General features: G+C 38.7%; 1 protein-coding gene across 4 annotated transcripts in view; it reads right to left on the reverse strand.

The window, feature by feature from the left end:
- NCOA2 (nuclear receptor coactivator 2) overlaps positions 1-27,517 on the reverse strand; it is a 180,026-nt gene that overhangs the window by 106,144 nt on the left and 46,365 nt on the right. For 3 of the 4 annotated variants that reach the window (XM_015618099.3, XM_015618100.3, XM_015618101.3), the window contains exon 2: positions 12,470-12,714. The exons of the other annotated variant lie outside the window; for it this stretch is intronic. The gene's annotated coding sequence lies outside the window, so the exon portion shown is untranslated. The remainder of the gene's footprint in view (positions 1-12,469; positions 12,715-27,517) is intronic. 4 annotated transcript variants of the gene reach the window in all.

Below are 27,517 nucleotides of genomic sequence, written 5' to 3' on the forward strand. Positions count from 1 at the left end.
TTCTGAAAAACCAAAGGAAAATTTTTGTGAACCACAAATATAATAAAATAACCCCCTCCATGAAATGGTCTAAAAAGCTTGGATTGCTTCTGCTCCACCTCCCCACATCTGGCACTCGCATCGGATTACAGGCCAGAAGGCAATGCAAAGAGACGGGAAGGGAGATAGTGGCTGGATCACAACTAGAAGGAAGCATGCCTTCTCTAACTCACTCTTTTCCCAAATACCGATACGTCAAAGCGTGATAGAAAAAACAATGATGGGAGAAGTTTGCACACGTACATACACAAGATACGCAGACATCCAACAGTGTAGAATTACACAAAATGTGCTCAGATGACTTCAGAACTATCAGTCTGTGCCAAAATTGCAACCGGGCTTCTGATTTTGTAATTGACAGAATTTACAGGAAATGGGCAATCATTGGTTTCTAATTCACAACACTTTCACTTCTTCTAATTTGCCACATATTTCATAGGCACAACAAAATCAAAAGACACTGAATTATCTAAATGCCACAGTCGTGTCAAATAAGCAGTTTATTGATTTATTATCAATAAACTAGCTAATAAATGAAATCGTTTATTTATTTAATTTAAACTTTTTGAAGTTTAAATTTTGCAAACTTTAAACTGCTTTAAAACTCAACCAGGAAGATGCATAAATTTACACAAGAATCTAAGGAGCTGATTTGGAGTGTTTTTTTCCCAGAGCCCTCTGGAACCACATTCTCTTCATCCCTTCAAGCCTGCATCAGCAGCACAACAGCATAAAAACTTTCACTGAGTCTTTCAAGCTTAGCAATAAATCTACTGCAGTCTGAATTATCGAAATTATTCAGACTGTTCAAATGATTTTTTTGTTCCAAATGGACTCAGCACGCTGGTCAGGAACTCGTCAAGTCAAACACGAGCAACAAAAGTGGAATTCTTCTTGCTAAGCTAATTGATGGCCCTACAAAAACAAAACGCAATTGCATATTCAAAACTTTCAAAGACGCACTGTATTAGAGTTGCAGAGCGCCTTCCCCTCAGTGCCTGCTGAAATATGATCGTAATTGCTGTGAAAGGGCGAGAGACCGACTATATGTTAAATCCTGCCATCTGTAGGTGCTTTACACAGTTCCATTTGCTGCTGCCGGGTCAAAAGTTTACCCTATTTTCGCTTGTTCATAACCAATCACACAAGCCTCTGCTATGCGTAATCTTTGACCTACTCTCAAAGCAATTTTTGTATTATATAGTCATATGATTACACTGAAAAAACCCACACATTTTATTAAGAATACACTTCTTGTTGGTTAGCTTTATAATTATTATTATTTCCATATTCAGTAAGCGTACTGTACCGACCTTGTTCTTCCCAGTTAACTCCCTTGGAGCAGAGTCATAGAGCCATGAATTCTCCAGCATTTCTGGCTAGTTGAAATCCAGAACCACATGCAAAACAGAGCTGGAAAGCATTCACAGTATCTGTCATTTTAGAAGTAAGGGGAAAGAACTGCTCAATTTGTACTAATAGGGAGAGAAGACGTTTTGTAAACATTTAAATTAATGTTCATAGTGAAAACAGAAATGTTTCTCTAAATTAGGATCGCCATAAGAATATTCCTATGTATTTACCTTAAAAACAAAATATGCAAAAATATTCATGGAAACATTTATGCTACTGATATTATTATTATTATTATTATTAGTAGTATTTATCAAGGGAACAAGCAGTTTCATGAACAAGAGAATTAATTAAGCCTCATCTCCCACAGATTTATACCTCCTGGTTGGTTGACTTTGGTGTCTAGAAAGGTGAAAGCTTTGATGGAAGTTTTTCCCACAGCTGGGACATTTGTTTAAAGTGTCTCTTTTCCCATCACTAGGATTCCCAGACAACTAATAAGATTATTTCATGCTGCAACCTTTCCCTCTGTCAGGACACCTTTAGGTGGTTCCACCTATACTCAGCTACTTATTATTTTCACAAAACCTGTGGGATCTGAATTTCAAGAGCTCTACTGTGCCAAAAAATGTGATCAACATCAGCAATAAGATCACCAAAGATAATGAGGGGAGTTGAAGGGATGTGTGTGCATTTACACAAGTGCACGATGCGACCCCACGAACCTTGTTTCTATAGGAAAAGAGATTAAAAATAAAGGACAATATTTGACCTTCTTACTATTTCACAGAAAGCTAACTTAGAAGGACCCAACTAAACAGCTAGCTATACTAATAGATCACCTAAAAGTAATACCACAATATTTAAATCCATCTTGTACATTTTGCTAGACAGTTTTTAAAGAAAAACAGACACACAGGCCCCATTTAACTTGCAATACGAGATAAAACCAAATACTTTTCCACAGATATGTATTTTAGAGTAATCTATGAATTGTGATAGATTTGTGATGTTTTAAATTATTTTTAATCTAGAATTTATACAAGTGTGTTCAGTCTTCAAGAATATAAACACAAGTCAGCACTTGCATGAGTAGTTATATTGCTCTATTTCACATTTGACTCTTAGTTGCTAAACCCTTTGTAAATGTAACAATATAAACCAGCCCTTGCCACTGCAATCAGTGAAGTAATATAAACCAGAGAATAATCAATCAAATAACAGCATTAAGCCACTTCCAAGCAGGTAATACAATATGCTCACATACAAAATTCTAATAGTTATGAAGTCAAATCATTTACTAAGAGGCAAAATAAAAATTACCCCAAATAAATAAATCAAGATGTAGATTTTAAGGAAACACCAGTCTACCATCTCACCTCTTTGGTACAGCAAAGACCATATGACTTAGAAGCTCTTACATCAAAGATCAAGACCTCAGATGTGCAAAGCATATCTCTTTAGAATGTTATACATGAAGTCATATATTACTTCCATAAAATGTCAGTCTAAGTCAATCAGATGTTTGGAAAACAGAAAAAGGCACTAATAATATTTCATTTTTTGTAGAGAGATAAATAAAAACCAAATCAAAATAGAAGTCAACATTTTAAAGCAATGAAAGAGATTTATCTAACTGGCAAACATGATGGCATATGTCAGACACTAGCTATTAGATACTACACAGGATTCTATACAAGCAGATATGTTTCTTATACATATTAGATACAAAAATAAAAAAAATAAATCAACTGTGTGCACATATACACACAGCATTCAGACATCTGTTAACAGGACTGATATCACCTATGATCCAGGCCAGGAACAGGCGAATAGTCTTTTGCCCAGGGGAAAGCAAGATGGATGCTGTTACAGGGAACCTACTCCTCTCAGCTTATCAGCAGCAACATGAACAGTGGAAAAAGCCCAGTATAAAAGAAAAAACAAAGACAAGGCAACAGAACTGATTCTTAAGAACACAGAGGGGAAGGCTGAAGGTACCCAGAGGTATCTACAATACGTCTCAACACAGGGAAATTTTTCACCTTGGCAGAACAGTCTGATCTAAAGCAGAGCTCAAACAACTGGAGCAACAACTTACCAGGACATAAAAAAACTGAAGAAGTGAAGTTGAGAGTTCAGGAAACCTGACTCAAATCCCAAGGTGATCCAGTAGCATGGAAATGTTTTAAAACCACTCAGTGTTTTATGTAAATTTGTGCATCTCTTCTAATTTTCTTACAATGCAAAAAGTGACTTTAGAAAGTTTGCAACTGAGCATGAATTTATATTACTCTTTATATTACTGTGGCAATTTGGAGAGTTTACACTGATCTTGGTACTGTGGTTAGTTCACTAATATGGGCCCCATTCCTGATAATGAGAAACAATCTGTCTCCAGCAAAGAGAACTTTCATGCCAGAGCCAGAAACTTTACAAGAACCTGATGAGGCTTAGGGGAATTTAAAAGTACCAGGATTTTATGTAGGTCCACACAGCAATGACATGAGGGATCTGTGATGCAGAATTTTTTTCTTTCAGTTTTATTTAAGAACAATTCTGCTATACAATTAGAGACCAGGCCAATTGCAGTAACTCCTTATAACCAGGCATCTATTTCCATTTGACTGTATTGGAATTAAGCAATCCAGATTATTTCTATAAATACACATACACTAAAGTAACAACTTTCTTCTACCATCAGCTGATTGAATTATAGTATATTGAGATCTTAAAGATTCCACCCAATTTGTACATGATTTTTCTATTGCTTCATTTTCACCTGAACCATTTTCATTAGTACAAGAGCCTAATGATTTCCTAGGTGTGAAAATTCTTAAAACAATGAATCTGAAAAAATAAATTAAAAACATTATAAATCATACAGAAATCTAAACCTTAATTTAGTATTTAACCTTACGATGATAAAAACATACAACCAAGTGTGGAGACAATTGTTACAAGCACTTGCTTTGGACGATCTTCATAGATTAAAAAGGTATTCCGTGCTCTCATATAATGGATATGCATATTATCTCAGGATAATAAAAATTTTATAGACTACCACTGCATGACAATGAAGAGTACACATACAGTTTTATACATTTTATTAATATTATTATTGTTTTATATATATACAGAGCTTCCCATCTTCCCATATTCTTTTCGGGTTTAATAGTTACAGTCTCAAATTAATCTTGCAGCTCTCCTAAAAGGCAATATAAAACGATAATATCAAAATCCACTCAAAAATTACTATTTGACTTCTCAAATGGCAATTAGAAGTTTGAATCTGAATTACTTCATATGCAAATAAGGTGCTTTTTAGATGGCATAGGAGCTTGTAGTTGATAAGGGCATTTTTAATGAAGTGTTTTAAAGGATGTGGTTTTCTATTAAAAGAGGTCATCTATTACAAGGAGTTGGCAATTCTGTTTCAGTGGTTGGCTGCAGAACCTCCCACCAGCTAATTCTCACAGACTTCACTTCCTTGTCCTTGGGGTAGTCACCAACCTGGCCAGCCAGCACATGCTGCAAGTAGCCATCCTAGAAATATTATCAAGGTATTATCAAGGAAATAAAACCAGACCACAGGAGAAGACTGGCTTCCACTTCCTCAGAGCCAGCCCTCTAGACTGGATTGTGGCATGCCTCCAATGCAGTCCAGTTGCTGGGCAGCATTTGCTGCAGCAAAGCTGCTCTCCATCTCCTTTGGTAAAAAGCAGAGCAGATGGAAATTTCCTGTAGGCTGGTCTTGGCCCAGAGGCCACTGTTTGGACGATACTCCTCCACGAATAAGAGCAATCCATTCATTGCAACAAGCTGACTGGCCCTACTGTCCTCTTTTACAACACAGCTCGATCCAATCCCTTCAGTCAGTGATAAAAAACAGCGCAATGTGAGCACATTTCATTGCCTGTGCCCGGGTAGGAACTAAGCCATGAAGGAAAATATGGCCATGTCACACTAAGCAAAGAAACACATGAGTAACTCTGGCAAGCACCTAAGATAAGGCTTTTCTGAATGACTAAAGGTAATGTTATATTGATGTTATGATAAATTATTACCTACGGACACAGAGCAAGCAGATACAGCAGAAGCAGCTGTACAACCATACTCTTCAGAGTGGCAGCTGTATATTCTTCTCTTAACAACACTGGGAGATAAGAACAGAAAGAAATTCTTTACAGAATAAAAACTGTTATAAACCTGTCGTGTCCTGAAGGTTTCCAAATTTTATTTAGAATGAAAGAAACCCTTCAATTCATGTAACCACCACAGATTTTTTACAAGATTCAAAGAAGCCCTCACTTTATTTGGTTTTCCCTTTGTCCATCACAGCTAAAATACTACAGAGCTCAAAGCAGAACTCTGTCCTTTCTCTCCCCTTTGCAATCACTGGTGTACATATCTTGTTTGTTATGCACAGGCTGCTAAGACTGCTTTTCCAAACTTCATTCAAACACAAGCTAAGGTGCTGGCCATTGATGTGGCTTTTCTGGTTGCTCCAGTGACAACCAAATGAGTTTGCCAGCTTTTCCTGAAGAAATTAAAACATTGGAACAGGATGAAATAGTCATTTTAAGGCATAAAGACAAAAGGTGGTCACTATGAATTTATGATATTCCACTATTTACCTGATAGTTGAAGAGGAAAGCCAGGAAAGGGAAGGGAAATGTTCTATATTGTGTTTAGGACAGAGGAATCTTTGTTGAGCTCTGCCTAAAGGTTTCTTACAGGGCTTTGCAAAATGCAGTGCTACCTATCACATGAAGAAAAGGTGAACTCTCAATCACCATACGCAGCCAGGGCTGCAGCTTCATTTTCTGCAGTGCTTTCCTGCAGAAAATCTAGGTGAGCAAAACTGTCCCTGGAAAGGCTCCTCAATGGTCCTTTCCAGCAAGCAGAGTACATAGGGAATATTCAGTAGATATTTGCTTCTCAAGTGCATTAAATCAGCAGAGACTGAGAGTGTGACAGGCCTTGTCTGGATGAAAAGTTAGGGCTCTCTTCAAAGGCTCTCCAAGCAGCCTAAAGCATATTTAAACCAACCCAAGAGTGTACGGGAACAGAAGAGGAACTCTTTCTTATCCTTTCGTACTCATGCTTTTCTGTCACACTAAGTGCATGGTACAGTCAAAGGCAGGATGGCTGAATTAACTCAGAAAAAAGCTGTCCAAAAAAGCTGAGCAATCAGTCCTCAAAAAATTAATGATAAAAGACTTTGAATAAAGCCAATTTGTAATGGAATGTAAGAAGGGAAGTCCCTAAAGAGAAAAACTGTCTACCAGCTTTGCAGCAGGTTTTGCTGCCCCATGCAGTTTACCATGGCAAGACGCCAACTTGGCAAGACTCACTCTCCTCCAAGGAGCCTGGCAGAGATCCAGCCACACTCACAGGTCTCATGGCTGCTGCCAAGCTCAAGGGGCAACTGAAGACCCTCTTCCGTGAATCTGCAGATCTGGTTATGACTGGGGATGTTTGTGTTTCAAAATGTTCTTAACCAAGTCAAGCTCCCTCTGTGTTTATACAGTGACTGAACAGGCGAAACAGAATACTTAACCCCGCTACAGAAATGAGCCACAGATTGTTAATTATATGGCTATTTGCACTTTGACTGGAAGAGGAAGTAAGCTGGTTATAACTACTTTGGGCTTTACTCCTGCAACTGCATTGAAACCACATTTATGAGAGCTGAAACTATGCAATTTTATATAAATGTAGGCGCTTCCTGTTTTTGAAACAAGCCGTGGTCTACTTGCCCTTACCTCACAGTAACGTCACTGGAACCAGAACACATTAAATGTCATCAATTTTACTGACTTTATGATCTTATTTTGCTAATTATTTTTAAGTGTGTAGATAAAATGCATATTTTGGACTACTGCTGCCAAGCAGATCTACTCCTAGGACCTAGCTGTGCTCCTTAGGCATTAGGAAACACGTTTTTCACGTGTGAGACTGAAATGCCCAGCTATCATCAGTGCATGCTCAGTCCCTGGTGACGTGGTCATGGTCACCCTCAGATGAGAGGCAGGTGTGGCCACACTACCCTGGCAGGCAGGCTGCACTCTCAACTACACATGCAGGCAAACCTAACTTTTTCCGTTCAATATGCAGTATTTCAAGTAATTTGTAATAGCAGCAATAATAAAAACTTTATTATTTTGCACAGTGTAGTTTTCATTCTTCATTGTGGCAAGCATATGTTTAATTTTATAGACAGTGGGTGTGGGGAGTAACAACAGCCTTCCTGGCATAAATTGAAAAAAATCACAATTTGACTAGAAGATAATTTTGAAAATATTATTTAACAACCCTAATAGGCAGGAGCAGGTTTCCTGTCTTTTTCTCTCATTTTGCTTATTTATGTTAACTGGAACTCACAAACCAAACTTCTGCAATGAGTACAATTACGTAAATCAGCACTCTTGCTTTTCCAGTACAGTCATTTTCCTACAAGATTACAGAAGGAAGACTGATCCTACTGTACAACCGGAAAGCAACCGGATATCCAGTAGTTCCTGATGATAAAATGTGGTAATTCTTACTAAAAAACCCACACATGCCCCATTTAATTTACAGTGTATTCCTCCAGATGTAGTTTGGGACATACTACTTGCAAGTCAGATATCCCTATAAATCCAAGGTATTTACAGTCAAGATAGCTGAAATCCTTAACAGAGAGAAGGGGCGGCATTTCTACCACCTGTGTTTTGCTCTCCAAAACCACATATTCCAGATCATTAGATCCCACCCTTTAGCTTTAAGAACTTACCAGCTTCACAGTGCTAACAGAGTGAACAATTACAGATCTCCTACTCTCATGCAGTAAGAAGACTAAAGAAAAATTCATTTAAAGTCCTTGTGCAAAACCTTTCAACTAGAAGAAACACTAAAGCTGAAATTTCAAATTCAAAATTACACCTGATTGATTGATTGATTTCTCTCAACTTTAAAAATAAACACAGTATACAGCCAAACAGGCATTTCTTAAAAACACTTCCTTTGGTTGCCTTTTCAAGCAAGGCATGGTTTTGAAAGCAATTTACAACTACAAGAGGCTGGTCCTGCCATCCCTTTCTTCCAAGCCATCTTCAGCACAGACATTTGTCCAGCTCTGCAGTTAGGAGTTCGAAGAGGTCAAGAGCCAGCTGAGTGACTCAACCAAAAATGCATGGAGGTGTCCTCTGGTTTGGCTGCCTGAGCTGGCTCAGCCCAGAGCAGTGGCTGCAGCAGCACTGGCACAAGGGAGAGGGAGTAATAACTCAGCACAGAGGGTACAAGCCACACTCCTGGAAGCTGTCAGACCAGTGCTAGCTGCCACGATGTCACATCTGTGGCATCTCCACAAAAACTGGCCACATGCTCAGCCCCTAACCTCCAAACAAGAGAGGACACATAAAAACCCAATTCATGATGTCCATCTAGAGCTGCCCAGATTGAAGAGACTCACTGAGCTACAAAATCTCCACTGACTTTTTTTTTGACTGAAGCCTACTGTTTCTACACTGAAATGCTCAAGTCCAGATCTTTGCAAACTTATTTCCCAAAGTAATGCAAGCATTTCTAATAAGGAGAAGAAAAAAGGACTTAATGAAGGCAACCCAGATTAGCTAAATGACACATCATAGTGGAACAATTCTGCTGTTAAAGACCATGCAGATGTTACGATGGAGGCAAAGAAAGCCTTTCTTTAGCTACAGCACAGCTGCTGCATACAACTTCAAAAAGACTTGGCACAGGATTTCAGCCACAAAACTTTCCCCTCACTTCATTTCATGAACGTCATCTGCAGCTTCAGTGTGCTGCACCAAGGACAAAACCAACACATGGAGAGTCTGCAACATCTTATCAGCAGTGGGGCAGCTTTTTGCACTGGCAGTACTCACGTGCACATTCAGAAAACTTGACTATACATCTCCATTCCTCCTCAGCCCAGCAATCCCTCAAAAGCAATGATATCCCACACTGCAGTCCCTCTTATTTATACCTCCATTATCTCCTAAGCTAAAGAAGACAAACTACTACATAATTAACAAATATTAAAGCTTAAAAACCTGCTGTAATGAACAGATAATTTCATTTACTTTTTAAGTAACATTAGAGCGCATTATCAACTTCCATTCACATCCCTCATACACTCAGCTACTCTAAACAGACACCCTGACCACAAAGCTGAAAATGTCACGGCTTACAATTACCCTGAATACACATGGTTAATGCCACTCTTGTATTTTCCATGTAATATACGTAGCACAAAGAAAGTATATATTCACTGTCTAAATTCCAAGTCCAGCTTTCCCCTGAAAATATGTCAAAATATTACAGCCAGTTATAAGTAGTACATAGGAAGAACATGCATTGATTTTATAATATTTAACAGTAAAGCACACAGAACTTAACTTGATCTGCATTACATTTGTGATTTCCTTCCAGTGATGACACCATTACGAGATATACCTGAAAACTTTAAGATGCATGTGTGTATATGAGAGTAAATTAAAACATTTATGACAGATGAGAGTAAAATATTAGGAAAACTGTTTTTAATTTCTCCCTTTTTTTTTCTCTTATTATTCACATGACATCAGCTTGTTGACTCCATGACATTTTTTGGCATCTATCATGTGAAGCCGCAACTGCTTTGTCACCTACAATATTTTTCCCACATCTGCAATTCTACAAAGAATTAGTCCAAATGAGAAAAGAGCAACAGGAGCAATTAAAAACTCTCTTAATATTTAAACTTCATAAGTAAAACAGACTAGGAAAAAAATGCAGAAATAAAGAAATAGAAATGCACTGGAAGAGGATTTTTTTTTAAAAACCTGCTCAACTACTTCACTACCAAGAACTTGATACAAAGCTGGAAACCCACAACTCTAAAGACTATTAGTAATACTGATTAAAAACAGTGAAGAAAACTCATTAAACCAAAGGTAAAGATTGAAATACTAGAAACATTAACCACAGTATTACCGCGTTCATAAAAACAAAACATTTCAACATGACCTACTTTAATAATGGTAAAAAAAGTAAAGAATGGGCTCTAACCCCCTGACTCTACTGATCTTATAAAACACCATCTACTTTTCAGAATTAGCAACAGACTCATGAAATTGAGCCAATTTGTTCAACAGATGTTTCAGTTGACTCAAGAGAAATTTTACTTTTCTATTGTAGAAATAGAGTGAGCTGAGTAAAATTCCACTCCTATTAGCAGCATTCGAAGTATATTAGCTCATAATTAACTGCCATTTCCATTTCTTCTTTCTTTGACATAACAGAAAACATTTTCCACACTGGATTAGACGTGGTACTGAAATAAAGTAGGCACATTGATAAAAACAAGTCACCCTCCTTCTCTCCCCCGCACCCTCCGTTTCATAGGACACGCAGGAATGGCAGAGTTTTTATTTTCCTTGGCGTTCCTGTCTCACATTAGCTGATAATCTCCCCGGTGTAGCTGTGCCAGTGCTCTGCCCTGCAGGCCCACAACACCCCTGCTGTTCCAGTCCTGTGCTTTCCTCCAGCACGCTCTGCAAATGGAGCGATCCTTTCGTAATGTGTGCTATTGCATCAGTCTAATTGCAACATAACTCTCAATACTCTAGATAAAGCAAATAATTTCATTTTTAACTTCTGTTCATAAAATAGAGATCGTTTCCCTGCCACCCCCACCGCCTTTTTTTGTTTATTTTCAAAGACTTAAAGAAAGACTTGCACACTGCACAGCAGTAGTCAAACAAAAATACCTCATGTTTTCTTAGAAAGCAGCACTTAGATATATTGCTCAACACCTAAAGCATTAGTGCAGCTTTTCACAGAGCTACAGTATGTAGTAGATCCCCTGTGAGCAGGCTGGAAGGGGAATGTACATTCTTGCTCTGTGTATTTAATATAATATTCAGCCATTATAAAACCTTCATAGTTTTTTACTCTCTCTTTTTCCCCTGCAATAGAGAGTAACAGCTTATCTGGCAAACACACTCACTATGTTTCTAGGCACTGAAGACACACTCTTGGTTAACTCATAAAACCTGATTTAATGTTAGATATTCTGCATTCAGGTTAGCTAAGTTGAAACAATATTTAGCTTAACCATGCCTTGGCCAAAAAATTCTGTGTTATCTACTGATTACAACAGCATTGTAGCTAGCTATGGACATCTCACTGGAAAAATACAAACCCCATGCCTGAGGAAATACAGATGAAATTCTGACTCCAAGCCATAAGTGGCCATTACAAACACTGTCTACTTAGTATCTGATACAATAACCAGGCATAAGAGTCAAGTGCCTGTAAGGAATGATGAATTTACATGTCATTTTAATTTTATCTACATATATTATCAGAGTTGACAACATCAAAAAATGCTGTACTTCTTGCACCCCAAATCATCTTGCATTATATAAATGTCTACACTAAAACTAATCTGGATGCAAGCACTCATGGGAGGAAATAGCAGAAGCTAAGTCTCAGAAAACCTAAAGTTTGCTTTTGTTTGCTTTTGTGGCACGTTGCAGTTATGTCATACCATTTCCATAGCACCTCTGCACCGTTCAAAAAATTACAAAATTACCACTAATCAAAACAATAATCTGTCTAATTCTTGGCATTTGGAGTATGGTCCTATGCCTGATTTACTGCACACTACTCAAACTTCTTTTTGGAAGACAGAACAAGTGATTTCTTTGTGAATTCAATGGTGCAGCTGAGTGCCCCATCAACATAATGGTTAGTCCTACCCTCACTCTGTTACTCCTAACTTAAAATAACTGTGTTATTCCTAGCTTCCTAACTAAAGCAGTGACAGCTTTAAGGTCAAGATGATTCTCTGGTTCTGAAGACAACTTTGTCTCCAGTTTGGCATAACTCAGACCTAATTTTTTCAGAGCGCTTAGCATTACGTTGTGCTTTATATAGCACCTTCAAACCTCAGCACCCACTGCCTCACCCCCAGTTACCAGTGGTCAGTACTTTTCCAAGTAAGACCCAAAGATCTCAAGCCATCCATAAGAAAGCAAGACACAGTTAGCTAAGAGGTGAGAAAAGCCAGGATTGGGCAACTTACCTAGCATCACCTAGGAAGTCTGCAGCACAGCCAGGAAGGGAGTCCCGCTTGCCAGGGCAGCATGCAGCTGCACAGAGCCCTAGAATGGCTCCTGCCTTCTGCAATCCCCTGCCTCGTCCACCACACACGTCCCGACTTCTGCTGGAAGTGAGGCAGGGGTACTCCAGAGAACAGCCTTCTCCAATGCATCAACCAGATTCATTCCCAGAGCAAGCCCATCCTGCGTGCAGAATGGAGTAGGGGTCCTATGGGAGAAAAACCAGCACATCAGCACGGGATTTAATACTATTAAATTGAGGAGATTCCTCACAAGGGGCCAAACAAAAGAGATGTGCAAAGATAAGCTCAGTTTTGACAATCCTTTACTTGGACACTGCCACACTGGAAAAATGTTTGCATTCACCACTTCTAGAAGTAGGAAACTGAGACCTCAGACATTGTCACATTGACACCTACAAAAAACAGTTTAAATCTTTAGATGTACCGTGCAATTTTTGTAGGAAAGGAATACCAAATTGTCTGCAAATGTAAAATGATTCTCTGCATGGAAATTAGCCATAGGTGATGACCGAAAACATTCTCAAGGAGCTTCTACTGAAATCAAAGAATGTTTACTTAATATTCAAGATCTCTAGACCTTCCAGAACAAACTTCTCTGCCTGTTTTCCTCAAACCATATCCTCTAGCCCATGTTGATTTAAGCCCTGGTCCTTCTTCATTCCTATCTTCAGCACCCCTGACAAGTCTCTTCCCTACCCTGCTCTCCAGGGATTTTAGTCTTTCCTGGCTCAGTCACTTCCAGGCTTGGCTAGCAGTGCCACACTCTCCCCTTGGCTCCCCCTTTTTCCTTCATTCCCCAATATTAACTCTCACTCTCCTACCACATCTGCTTCCCTTGCTCACAGTCTAGGGCATTTTGGGGCCAGGACGAGGTCCCATGCATGTCGTTGTCCCATGGACTTGCTTCTGGCTCTCAGGCACTGAGGTAAAAACCCAGCCTCCTGTTCCAGGCCACCATGTGAAATCTATCATTTCTTTAAGAAGTTATAATTTGTTTCGATCTGAGAATTTTGCAGTGCTGACAAAAGCAAAGCCATGACTCGTAATCTGCACTTCTTCCCTAGTCCTCACCACTAGCACTTCCCACACTAACTCCTAGTCTCTGTTTCAAAGGGAGGGACACGGAGCATTTCCAAAACAAGATTAGGCTTTTTTGTTTCATTCGTTTGTGGGGTTTTTTTTAAAAATCTACAATGAGAAACAACTTTTTCCACACATGCTCACAGATAGCTAAATTATTTTGGCAGCAAAAAAAAATTTAGCTGGCAGCAACTGCCTAGCCTCAAAGGCTAACATTTTGTAAAGTTATAAAAAACTCCAAGGAGCAACCTATACTGGGGAGTAGCAGGCAGCATTCCTTATTGCAGCCTTCGGCACTCTCCTTTCAGCCCTTAACTCATTCAGCTCACTGAAACAAGAATTGTGCAAATCTTATTGCCTGAGTGGTCAAACTGAGGAGCAGCAGCTGTGGGTGGACACCTTGCCTTCACCACCAGTTTTGTTCCTTGCTTAGAAGCAATGTACAAACAGCATCATCGGACAGCACACAGTGCAGCCGGCATGTCTTCGAATGTTTTCATCCTGGAGGTACCAATGACTGCCTGAAAAGCCACAGCTGCTCAAAAATACTTCTAAGGCCAGGAAGACCTGAAGTAAAATGGGTTAGCTTCATTCCTGATGAAGGTCACACACAGCTAATAGAGATCATTTAAGCAAAACCATTTTACTTGACATTTACAGTAATTTAGGAGCAGCCATGTTTAAGTTACAAAAGGGAAGGATAACTTCACACAGTAATGTTGCTTGTGATCACCTGCCCCTGCCTGGAGTGGAAATAGCCTTCTTAAATGAAATATTGGGAAGCTCCTTATTTCCTTTTCTCTATTTAGCTATTTAGTTATTTATCTCAGCATGAAAAACAAATGCAGCATGCTGTCAAGTAATATACAAAGGTTAGAATATATATATATATAAAAGAAAAAGGAAAACTTCTCAAAACAGATAACATTCTTTTAGAGCGAAGTCAAATTTACAGATTTTTATACAGAGCTCTTAAGAGCAAACAGGGCAACAATTTCTCAATGGCTCTTGTAAATATTCTGTACAAATAAGATCCAGAAGAGGAGACTAGGAAAAGACAAAAAACATTCACATGCTCACAGACAGATGTTGATTATGATATGGATTAAATGTAATGTGACATTTATTTTTCAATAAGAAATAATTATTTCTAAGGAATGACTAGCCACTCCTGTGAGATCATATTTAGTCTAGTGACATTTGATGCACCTAACTTCCAACAACTATGGCAAAAGAAGCATGGGACCCACATGGACACTCCTAGAACAATTATGTTAATTCTCTTGAAAATAAACCGAGAAGCTTCACCTTCAATGTGTAAAACAAAATGAGCATTAAAAGCTCACTTCCATTTAACAAAATTACTACTAAATAATTTTATCATATTTTGAATTCAATTTAGCAATGAAACTGGCTATCAAGCACCCGTATTAGCTATATGTATTTTTTTAAAGCCAGAATAATTATCTGATCACTAGTTACAGTTCAGATGAAAAATATAATTAAGTTGAATGAAACTTCAGTACTTCAATGTACAATCATGGAAACGACACAAAACTTCTTGCTTAAAAAACTAGAGCAGAATTTCATGCACTATTTCATTTGGCAGAGTATAACATATTTGCTGTCAGCAAAGGACTTTTTTTAGTGAAGAAAAAAGGAAAATATCTGAATTCATACAGTATTGCCCAAGTGATTAGAAGTATCAGCCACTGCTAGTTGTCTCTCAACTGTAAGCAACTGCAATGGATTTTTTTCCTACAGATCACTATATTGTGTTCTCAAAAACTCATCTGAAATCCAGCAGACCTCCAAAAAAAGCTACGTGTTTGTTTAACATAAGCTAACCTAATTATTTTGTCATCAAAATCGATATTTATGGGCTAAAACACTACTTCAAGTAGGAAAGCTTTAATGTAAAACAAATCATAAAACACTGATAATGGATATGCTTGAAAAGGCTCTAGGATTGCATGTATTTATATAAGATTTGTGAATATATAAACACTTGGTTATATATGTCAAGAAAAAGGTGAGGCTCAGTGCAGTGAACTAAACATCCAAAGACTAAGCTTCTTTAGAACAGTGTATTCCTACAAGGACTTAAGACAGCTGGCTGAAGTGTATCAAATATCTTCCCTAACAGTAAAGACTCGTATGAGTCCATAAATTCATTGTTTCTATTTATTTTATTTTTTAAGTAGTTTCCAGCATTTTTGAAATACAAATCATTCCCTGAAAACCTTCAACTGCTTTTCATTGCTAATACAATTATCACAAAGCCACACTACAATGCAAACAGTGTACTTGCTATGATCAACAACATTAGCATCATTTGGCGAGGGATTCTTCTCTCTATGAATAAAATAAATTCTGTTATAAATTCTGTTAGGGAGGTGGTTCTTTAAATCATCATAAAGAAAATAATTTCCTACAATACTAGAACTTTCAGTCATCAAAAATTCCCAAATCATACCTTTTTAATCTCAAGAAATTTCTCAAAGAAATCTATAATACTACATAACTATAAAATCCTACATATACTAGCACCAACACAAAAACTACTTCATGCACTGATCAGCATGTATAGTAGAGTTTACTCTTTCATTTCAATCTGTTCAAATAACATGACACACTGAGTTCAGTATAAAACATTATGGTTCTTATGGAAATGAACAGACTCCCACCATTAAGGTTACTGCTCCACAATACACTGCACACAGCTGCTCACAGCTTGCCTTCACACTGAAAAGTAGATTAAAATGGAATAATAAACTTCTACCTGTATTCCATTGATTTTACTGACTTGGGGCATATTATTAAAAAAAAAAAAAAGTGAGTTACCGATACTGACAACAGCACCTACAGCTTCCAACTGCTGTGGCACTGCATCCCTTAGTTTTGTCGTATGAAACAAAGCCCTTGCCTTGGTGCCCTGGTTAGACAAAAAAGGGATGGAGTTTCCAGTGCTGTTTAGTTCCATACCACCCACGTCATGGCAGGGACAAGGTTCCAGCAGGAGGAAGCTGAGGCTGGAAGCAGAACCCAGGGAGGGCGTGTGCAGCTTTCAGGGCCAGCTTGGCAGTCCTTGTCCCTCTCTACCAGTGGCAGTCCCTTCCTTGTTCCTCTGAACCGTGGCATTTCTGGCTTGGTGCTGAAAGATACCACCAGCAAGCCCAATATGCTGCCTGGATTAAAAATAAAATGGAGGCCACTGGAGCCACACAGACCCCAAGCCACAGCCACAGCGACCACAGCAGCTGGAGCTGCAGCTGGAGCCCAAGATGCGGCCAGAACCACCGAGCATTCCAGCCCCACTCCCGCAGTCAGGCCAAGGGGAAGGCTCCCCTAAGTTGTTTCAAGGCCCTGTTACATCCCACCAGGTTTTGTCTGTTTTTCCACTGTTTTCCAGCTGGGGGGGAAGTCAGGCAGGGAGCATCCCTGACACACTGCCTTCGTTTTCCCATACACCACATGGCTCAGCATGGGGCCAGTTGCCTTTCTGCCTTTGGCTGGGAAACCACACCGCGTACTGTTTTCAGGAAGTGTTTTGGTTTGTCCAGTGGCAAATACTCTTCTGTGGGTAAAACACTCTATTACATTCTTTATTAAAATTGCTGCAGTTATTGCAATTTTTCAGTAAATTGTGATTCCATTTTATAATCTCTCCTAGTGTTTCCCCCACTACCAAAAGGGACCAAGGGAAAGGGGGCATTAATTTTCCCAGTGGGTTTTAAACTAGCACACTCGAAATCAAGTCAAGCACAATGAGCACCCACAACACCAACCCTCTACTGTTAACCCTAACCCTAGCACCACTGTGAGTTCAGATTAATTCAGTTCCAGTCAATATTCTTTAGGTCAAATGACTTTTCCTTCTTTAGTAAGTATTGAGGGAAACGCCAGATGCAAAGAGTCAACATCTTATAGCTCTGTGGACATCAGCTCATGTCCCCCACAGACTTTTTCTTGGGATCCACAGCAATTTCCCGCACCTCAAGCACTGTTCTGACTGGCTAAAGCTTGGTTGTGTCATGAGCACTTCTTTAGGACCAACATTTGAGCTCACCTCACTTCATGTACCCTCCAAGAGAATTTGTTTTCCTTAGTCTATGAACAACAGTGCCAAAATAGCTAAAGAACAAATAGTAAAGAGCTATATAGCAGTATGTTATCCATATGCTGTCTACTGAAATAAATCTCCTTAGAGTCTGTTGTTTTCAAAACAATACACCTGAGTCTCAGATTTGTGAATATCGGAAGTCATATACTTATGTGTGATTTAACTTATTTTAAAGTAAATCAGTTACAAAAGCAAAACTCAGAAAACTCAGTACCAGCACAGATATAAGGGTATCTTGCATAGAAAGCTTACAAAAAGTCCTTAGAATAAACACATATACACCTGCAGTATTCCCTGGCCACTGAGGTGGCTCTTAGGATATATCCCAAAGTGAAGATGACTCCTGGCACATATTTGGCTTTGGTACTGTACCAAAGCAAACCTTTTAAAATTATCTCCCTCTTATTACTGTGGTTTGGAGCAGAATTACACTGTGACCCTTTATTTTAGTGAGCAAATCCCCATTTTTGCTACAGGGTTTTATGAATATTATAAAACTATATTTTAGTTTTCACCAAGGTAATTTTCAGAAATTCAAAACTGCATGCTATAATTCATACATTTTTCAGAGACACAAGAAAGTTCTCCACAGAGCAGATAATAAAAAATATGAGAACTGAGAAATATTATTGCTCCTAAATGTATAAAAATGCATGTTATGCATAGGTTCTTTACCAAAATAATGAATATTAAACTCTCTTATACTTTATTATACTGTTTGTGCCTAATTTGCAAAATTCTTTGAATAGAATGTCCTTTTTTACAAAAACAGTGCCAACAGTGTGCTTACCTCCAGAAACTGTAGGTTTTGGGCCTCAAATCCATGATGAGAAGAAACAGAGACCATTTTCTAACAGATACTGTGTGAGGAAATGTGCGTTTGGTGCCCCAGTGCTTGACAGCTCTGATTTAATACACTGATTTCTCCTCTACTGCCTGGGCTACATTTGTAAAACTTAATAATCTCCTTTTTGATATCTCTTATTTGAAGCCACAAATCATTCCTCTCATGGAAATCACCCCAAACACCACCACATTATTCTGGAAAGAAATGCTCAAAGTGTGCTGTCACACCAGAGTATTGAGCCAATCTAACAGTTAACTATTAAAAAGTTCCTTGCTCCTGTCCCTTTCCTTGCATTCATCCTATGCTGCCCAATTTATCTTGCCATGCCAAACTGCCTCAGTCACTTTTTGATGCTTCTCCTCTTTGCATAAATAGATTAACTCTTGCTAGCCCAAAGACAAGGAATCACCCACATTCACTGCCAGGTAAGTACATTTGATTCAGCTAGACCAGCCCTCTGAAATCTGGTGATTATTGCCATCTCTTGTCTCTTTCCAGCTGAGGCTGAAGTATCTCTGAATACTCCAAACAGCAGTTTCCAAGCAGTAATGCATGGTTAGTAGTAGCCTCAGTAACTATTCTACAGCTAATCTGGCAAAACTGTATCACACACCAGCATTATAAATGCCTAAATTTCTCAAAGTTACAGCAGTAGCCAGTAGCAGTAGCTGAGAAAATTTATTAATGGAAAAATATCCTCAAAAACTTAGGGAAGCACTCAGCAATAAAGCCTGCCTGTCTCAGGTCCTCGTACAAGAACTGAAGAAAGTCCCCAGGACATTAATCTGCCCCACTCATAATCCATGGTTTCAGTGGCACTTCTCTCCCCTTCAGCCAGTGGGGTGGATACCAGGGACACCTCACACTTAACACACTTCAAACTGCACATTGCAGGAGTTAAAGAAGTTTTTGTAAGTTTTTCAGGATAGAGGAAAGAAAAATCAACCCTAACTTCCGTATTTTGGTTCAAACTGTGCTGCCTGATTTTTTATTTTTTTTAAATTTTTTTAATTTCTTTCCAAACATCATTATTTCCCCCCCTTTAACATAAGACACCACCAACTCACTATGAAACCCATGGAAAGGAACAGCTTCTCCATCATAATCTCCCCAAATGAGAAATGGTTTTAATACGTACAGCGACAGTTACAACACAGAAAGAGAATTACTACATATTAATCCTATGAATTCCTGAGTCTCAAAAGAAAGTACAGCATTTAAATACAAGTTTCAAATTAGAGAAATCTACTCAATTTACTAATACTATGCATATGCATTTATATAGATATAAACACATTATATATAAAATGTACATAACACGTATATTAAAAAAATGTCTAATTTCTAGAAAAACTACTGTCAAACGTGCTACTCAATTCTTCTAAAAATTAAACCAGTTTCAGTGTTATGACTAAATTTTGTGACTCATTTTCTTCTTTGGTTCCAGGATTTTTTTGCAGATATCCCCAGAAATAAGGACACTGCTTTTGTTTCTGCTGAACACAGAGTTAAGCTGCATCTCTTGAATGAGAGAGAACATCTTAATTGTTTCAAGCATTCATTAACTGCAAGTGGGATCAAGTGGAAAAGCAGCTGTACCTACGGCTCAGTGCAGCCCCCAGCTTTCACCGAGTAATGTTCTCATGCAAGGTAAGGTGCAAAGAAATTCTGACTACACATAAATTTAAGGAGGTAAAGAGAGCTTCACACTTTGCTACAACAATCTGTCACACTCACTGCACCTATTCAGAGCACCCTGAACACCCCCATGCCACATTTCTGTCCTCCTCTGTTTCACAGACTACTGACCCACCTCATCCACTCCTTGAGTCACATGAGCACTACTCCTCCCTTTAGCCCCTTTTTGGGAAGCTAAGGGCCATTAATATGACTGCTACCTGACTGGTTTCTAACCAGGCAGGCCAGTTTCACTGCTATCTTAATGACTGCAAACAAGACAACTGCATTTTCCAGTTTTCTGAGTAGCCGCTCCAGCAGGGGACACGTGGAAACACTGGTGTACACGCCTGTCCATAGCCTTGCAGACTCCCAGCTCTTGCATCACACAGTGGCTGATACCAGTGCACATGCACATGGCAGCTGAGCATGCAAACCAACCACCTTTAGATGCAAATTATTTTTTTTTTCTTTAAAAAGTGGCCAGCTGGCATGCCTAACTCTATTTCTCCTCTTGCATGGCAGCAGGACAGATTCCCATTTCTATCAACAGACTGCTAAAGGTTTTGTAAGCCACCCTTCAGTAACACCAGGGCTTCCTGTCTCACATTTCTTCTACTTCCTCTTTCACCCCACTTCCCATACACCCCAAAATCCTCATTCCCATCTATCTTCCTCCTGGTCACAAGATAGGTCTATCAGAGTGCCAACTTTCTGAGCTGCAGTAGAAGGATGGGCAGAGAGGGAGTTGGGGATATTATGCTGGAAGGTGTTAATGGCCACCATCAAATAGTTCTTTCATCTCCAGGCAATTACAGAGCTGGGCCTGCTAACCAGATGCAAGGGGCTCCCTCTTTGCCTCATGTCTTCCTTCTGCATCCCAGACAGACAGAAGTGCCATCAACTTGAGTCCAAGGCCCTATAAACCAATTAGAGTTTTATTTTGAACTCAGAAGAAAAGGACTGTTTTGCCTTTATAGATGTCAGAAGGAGTTTGCAACAGTGCAACTCTGAAAGAGACTCTTGTAACAACTCCTGTCTGCTTAAGAGGTGGCTGAAAATATGCAATTTGACTGCTGAAGTTTAACAATGTTTGAAATTCTCAGAAGTTCTTATCACAATCATATGTATAAAAAAGAATTTTTAAAAGCTTCAAATACTAGATGAAAAGCATGTAAGATTAGTTAGGTGCTTTCTACTAATTAGTACTGCTTTTATTATACAGGGCAAGAAAATGACAATTTTTTTTCCTAAACTGGCAGTGAACAGCCAATTCAATAAGCTGCGTTTTTGTTTTCTGTGACAGGGCAGTGGAAAAATCTCTTTCATTTATTAGGTCTGCAGAGACCAAAACTGGCTGGGTGTCAAACCTGCTTTGTAAAAGCCCAGATCCATTCAGCCATGTGTAGATTCCATAATTCTTTATGACCTGTTCTCAGTATCAGCTTCACAAAAGATGAAACTTTGGTGTCTTCCAGCGAGTGTTAGTGCAACCCTTTATAAAAGGAAGCAAACCCTGAACTGACAGTTCAACACAGAAAAGAAAAAAAACAAACCCTAATGGCAGTGCCAAATTAAATTTGTCTTTTTTTTTTTTTTTCCAGATGAGCTTCGCATAAAGATATAAAATAAGGTCTCCTACAGTGGTGGATAACCAAGCTGTATGAATATGCAAATTTTAATAGCTCATTGCTCCATGCCCCACTGCATGTACCTATGCTTAAATGACAGTTTCATCACCTCACTAGTGATTGCAGAGTATCCAGAATTTGTCATGGGGATAGACAGGGCACGGCCTTAAGCTGAAAGGTCTGATGGCAAACTAAGATAGTAAAACAAACTTTTTTTTTAAGGAGGATTCTATCTTCAAGATAGAAGAAAACTAGGAGGGTGGAATGATTGACTTGCTTTTAACTACAAGAATGGCTAGATGGCTTTGATAAACTGAATAAAATGTGCTGCCCTGTTAAAAACTACTTCTCACATCAAATCAGCTACACACTATATTATACCCGGGGAAAAATACTAAACTTCAATTTTCAGTAAGCACACCCAGCACCACATTCTTACATTTTTTTATAGCAGAAGTTTATGAATAACAGCACTCGTAACACTTTTTAATCTCGGACTGTGAAACTGAAATAACTAATTAATCATTTTATTCAAGTGAAATATTCTTGGCTACGCTAAGATTCCTCTGTATCTGTCTATACTGACAGCATTTGCTTGAACGGTCCCATTGTTTTGGCAATGTTTACCTATTGCATTCTTTAAGGTTAAAAGAACTGCAAACTAACTCACAAATGTTTCCCACATTATTAAGTACTGTAAATAATCATTTTACCATTAAAGCAAGGAATTCTTGTGAAACATGCAATATGCTCCACATATGCTAGGAGTCTTGTGTCCTCATTCCATACTCAGTTTGTAATCTTGCATCTGACACATATGTAAACATTAGCAGTCTTAACAACACCTTTCCATGCAAGCTACATGTATTTATCAAGACACATAAACATGCACACATGCACGTGATTTTCTTCAAAGTTTAATAAGATCTGCAGGGTCTTCAGATCACCGGAAAGTACGTGTGATTTTTATCACCACCACATAAACAGCCTTCTTGTAATACTCCTCTCTTCAGTATGCAGTCTGCAGATCACAAGAGCACAGAGACTCTGAACTTCAGTTTCGTTTTCACAAGAGCACAGGGAATGTTACAGAGCACCACTTCTCACACAGAAAAGGGAATCTGTGCTCCTCACACACAGGTCTGCCGCAATTCAAACTTCAGCCACAATTTGCTGATGGTTTTAGGGTAAGGAGTAAAAATTTTAGAAGTAAATAAACACAGCATTCATGAATACAACATAGAAGCAATTTAGAACTGTTTTAGGAATACGATGCTCAAATATGGCTTATTTAATGTTTTCAGAATCTGCTGCAAAACATTAAAACTCTATCCTAATCTTTGTTCCTCGCTTGAAGCAGAACAGCTTTGTGTTGCCTCTAAAAATAGGGAGGGAGCAGCGGGGGATGGGAAGGGGACTGAATAAGAGGATAAGTGGGAGCGAGTACTGATACACCATACTGGCAGTAATTTAAAAAAGACTAGTGACTGGTATTCTTAATACTACTGCTTTCCTAACAAAGTCAAGCACTTTCTCAATTACCAAATAAAAAAGGTCATCCTGTACTTTTTATTTTGTACATGCACATGCAAAGGAAAAAAGGAGTAGTTTTGTTTCATCTACTACCAAAACCATCATTCTGCAGTCAACACTTTTAATGAAATACAGGCCAAAGGATTAGTCAGAACAGATTCATGGGAAAAAAAAGAAATCTGTATGAAAATAAAAGCACACCACATAACTAAAACCAAAAGAGAATCCTGCTTAAGTACCTCCAAATATTGTCCTGCAAGGGTCCCTGCAAGGGCTTCCCCTCACCCCAGCTCCACAGCAATTAGCAGCAACTGTAGTAGCCACTGCCCTGAAGATGAGAAAGTACACTAATATCATCATTAAAGCCCTGAATTAAGTATGCTAAGTATCAAATGTGTCAGCAATATAGTCCATGTGTGTTAGAAGCCTTAAGAAAATTCTTCATTTCAGAAAAGGAGCAGTTGGGGATCTGGCAAGGGAGTCTGTGGGTGATGGTACAGGGAAGGCAGCTGCTGCTGAGCTACTGACCAGCTGGAAAGACAAGTTATTTCAAAGCTACAGTGTCACAAACAGGAAAGTCAAGTAATTTGTGTCTCTCACAGGAAAACCTGTGATGAGCCAGAGGATGGGCACAAGCATGGAGCATCACCAACGCAGCACTGCAGGCCTGGCCCTGGAGAGGCAGAAGCAGCACAACCCAGCACTTTCCATAACTTAACATTAGGCCCATCTCAGCTGGGGCTTTATGTGAGTAAACATGACTCCAGGAGGTTTTTTCAGAGAGTTATTTTTAAATACCTGACCATATGAGCTTCCTTGGAATAGGAAAAAAGGGGAGGCAAAACTAAACAGTCATTACACATATATTTAAATATAACATTAAAAAAACCACGAAATATTTAAACATACTAGAAATGTGCGCTTTCATTTTAATTTTAAAGTTGGCAGTGGACCTGGACCAAAAAAAGGTTATATTCTAACTGAAATGAAGCAGCATGGATTTTCTAAAACCAGTCTTTAAAACATAGAAGAGGGGAAAAAAAACCCCAAACTTGCTCAGAATCTCTCACTTAGAAAAGTGGCAATTTGAGTTTGAGCTCTTACTGAGGGATATACTAAAACCACTCTGAGCTAGAAGAGCTGAAGTAGGAAAGGCAATAGAAGTAAGTGAGAATGTGGCTGTGCAGAGTCCAGTTAACAACACCCATATGAATGAACACTTTAGGTCAGGAGGTTTGACACAGAGTTCTCCCAGGAAGCAACTGCACTAATGCCAAAAAGACACTTGAAAATCTTTATCTACTTCTTTTAAAATATGGACATAAACACATCTGCATCTAGGTAAATCATCTCCAAAGATGCAGTGGGATGTTCATGGTCACAAGCAATAAGCATTATCAAGAGAAAAGGCTGCGAACAAGAAAACAATTACATGTAATGGCATATTTTGGAAATACTGATGTCGTTTGACTGCTGCAAATCTAAAACCAGTATTTTTCCAGCAGTACTTGTTAATAAATTAAAAATCAAATTCTGTAACAATTTAGGTAACAATACCTAAAATTACAAAGCAGACAACTGCTTGAAAACATGTTTTTGGTACACAGAGAGAACTATCTGTTTATCAATCAACCTCAAATCAACTGTCCCCTTCTGTGTACCTGGGATACTCCTTCCTGGCACTAGCAAAAATGCATGCAAAAATTTGCATAGTTCTGCCACAGTTGTGGTTAATTATCCATTGCTGAAGTCCTCAGAAAAATTATTTGTCAAACAAAATGTTATGACTATGAAATAGTAGAATTTGACAATGGAACAGTAAAATTTAAATATTAAAATTACATTACCTTACCTCCATATATGACAGTAATTAATAGCCATTGGAAGAATGGGACCTTTTCTTGGCGTGCACGTTATCTTTCAAGGTTACTTAATTGCTCAATCCCTCATATTCCCTTAGTTTTCTAAGTTTGGAGTTCTATATAATTAGAAGAAACTGATTTTTTTATTTCAAGGAAAATACACTTACCCCACATCTCAGAGTGGAAAACACAGACAACTAAGCCTTTTCTCAAGTAATAAATCCCAAAATAAATCCCAACCCACCCCCCCCAGCCAACTCCCTCTTCCCCTGAACACACCAACAGAAGACAAACACCCAACCCCAAGTGGTACTGGTTAATACTTACAGGTTTACTCATTTTAATATTTGGATATTCAATACATTTTCATTTGCTATGTGTACATCTGCATTTCTGGAACGACAAAACTTCTTTTCACATGGCAAAGAACTAAAAAGATTCTCACTGTCTGCTGCAGACTAATTTCCTTTCTGCTACATACACCCTATATACCTAAGATGATCTGATAACTTACTTCTGGTTTTGCACAATTACTGCAGCTAATGAAGTTTGTGGTTGCTTATTAGCAAGAGAAGGAAGAGCTACACTGGCTTTAAACCAAAAACTCTGTGATGCTTTATGAATCTTTCCTACAGTGGCCATTTTAAATGTCCATTTCATTACAAAACAGGAATTTTTTTTATGAGCTTCTGGAGTCTCTCTCGAAGTACATAACTTGAAAAAAATTATTGAGAAAAAAAGAAAAACAAATCCCCAGAATGAGCATGAGTACACATGTACCACCAATCATCCACAGAGACAGAACACACCTCTCTATTACATACACATTTGAGAACCAGCGAGTTGTGCACTAACTTGTATTTGCAACATCCCTACACATCCCAGATCCCTTCACTCTAACCAGTGTTTAGCTAAATGGTTGGAGTCAAACCTCTTTGAGGTCTTTCACAACCTAAATGACTCCTATGATCTAGGGCAATGCATTTTGGGTTCCCTCACCTCAAAGAGTTGATGAAAGGCCAAATGAAAGGCAATGAACTGGAAGGGGAATTAAATGAAACAAGTAATATTTACAAGGGAAGATTTGGAGTTCCAACCATAAATTAGCTTTCTTCAAATTTTATTCCTTGGTATTTATAACCAGTTACAAGATAATAGTTAATTTGGCCTGAGTGCAGCTGAGTATCTGCAGGAGGCTAAAGCCATTAAAACGATCTGCAGACACCAAGTGGAAGTAAGTGATCCTTGGGCTACTTCTTTCTGCTATTAGCTTTGTATCTTGAAGAGGCACTGCTGCCTTTCCATCCATATAAACCTTTTCAATATTCAACAGATGTAAGTTATAAAACTGAAAACAAAAAAATCCACTCACAAAATCACTTCACCCCATCAAAACCAGGTTTCATGTGACAATCAGGGCTCTGTTCTTGCTCACTTTGTTTCCACATTAGTGTACCCCAAAAACCCCCAAACAACTACAGCACAGGAATAGAAAATCAAGCTCATGAGTTAGGACCTAACTGAACTTGCCTAAGGAAATCAGTTTCCTCACATGGATGAATTATAATGCATCTAACCACACAAATTCCAACTGTGCTGCCCTCTGCACTCCACCACAGTATTCACTGTATTCAATGTTTTGTCTTACTTCCATTGCCCATTGCATGACTGCACGCACCACTTGGTGCAGTATTCAGAAATGTTTGGTGTCGAGTATTATTTTCATAAAGGAACTCTCTATGAAGTTCACAAGTAGGCTGACCTGCTTCACTTACAGTATCATTTGTGTTTAGGATCAGCATTATGCTTTCAACATGAGCAACAGGCAGTATCTAAACAGAGGTGATTATTATGGAAACTTAGGCCTTTATTTTCCACAGCACTTAGGAAATACTTTCATTTAAATATTCAAACCACGTAATCTCCTGACTCAAAGTACAGCTTCTCCTTGAGAAGACTGAGCACTCAGCATTTTTGCAAATCAGACCGAAGCTGAGCACATGCAATCAAGTTGAATACTTGGTGCCGACCTCCAAAAAAAGCTGAACGACATGCGAGCATCACATGGGAAGCTGGTGGCAGAGCCCAGCACAGAATTCTGTTCTTTACAGCTGCCTTGGTCAGAAAACTATTTTTTAACTGCAATCCTTGCCCAATTCAGCTTTAGGCAGACACCTACCATGAAAACTTGGTGAAGACAGAAGCAACTGAAAATCAGATTTCATATTCATATTG

This window comes from Parus major, chromosome 2, assembly GCF_001522545.3.
Source record: "Parus major isolate Abel chromosome 2, Parus_major1.1, whole genome shotgun sequence".
Taxonomy (NCBI): Eukaryota; Metazoa; Chordata; class Aves; order Passeriformes; family Paridae; genus Parus; species Parus major.